Genomic DNA, 602 nt, shown 5'->3' on the forward strand with positions numbered 1-602 from the left:
TTCATACATTTGAATACGAAATTCCATCCCGAAATTTTTCAGAAAATCTAAACCGATTTTGGTCGTATGTAAAATACACTTTCGGAAAGACTGAATCAATGCTTTCACTGTGCAGTAAAAATGGTGCTATTACAGGCGACAGTGCCATTAAAGCAGGGTTACTAAATGCTGTTTTCTAAACTTCTTTCACCAAAGAAGACGAAGTATATATTCGGAGATTCGAACCAAGAACAACTGCCAATATGAGTAACTAAATGCAGATATCGTCGGTGTAGCAACCGAGCTTAAATACTTAATAAAGGCCTCCGGTTATTTCAGTATGCCTGTAACGTTCCTCTCACAGAATGCTGATACAACAGCTCCACATTTAACAGTCACTGTAATGCATAAGCGACTTCTAATCAGATTGGCTGGTTATGGACTGCGTCTCAGTTGTGCAACTGGGTCCGTGATTTCCTATCAGAAAGGCCACGGTTCGTAGTACTTGACGAAGAGTTATCCAGTAAAGCAGAAGCAATATCTTGTATGCCCAAAGGAAGTGTAGCAGGTGCTGTGCTATTCCTGATCTGCATAAACAATTAAGGGGACAATCTGAGTAGCAC

This window comes from Schistocerca gregaria, chromosome 5 (genome assembly GCF_023897955.1).
Source record: "Schistocerca gregaria isolate iqSchGreg1 chromosome 5, iqSchGreg1.2, whole genome shotgun sequence".
NCBI classification, from domain to species: Eukaryota; Metazoa; Arthropoda; class Insecta; order Orthoptera; family Acrididae; genus Schistocerca; species Schistocerca gregaria.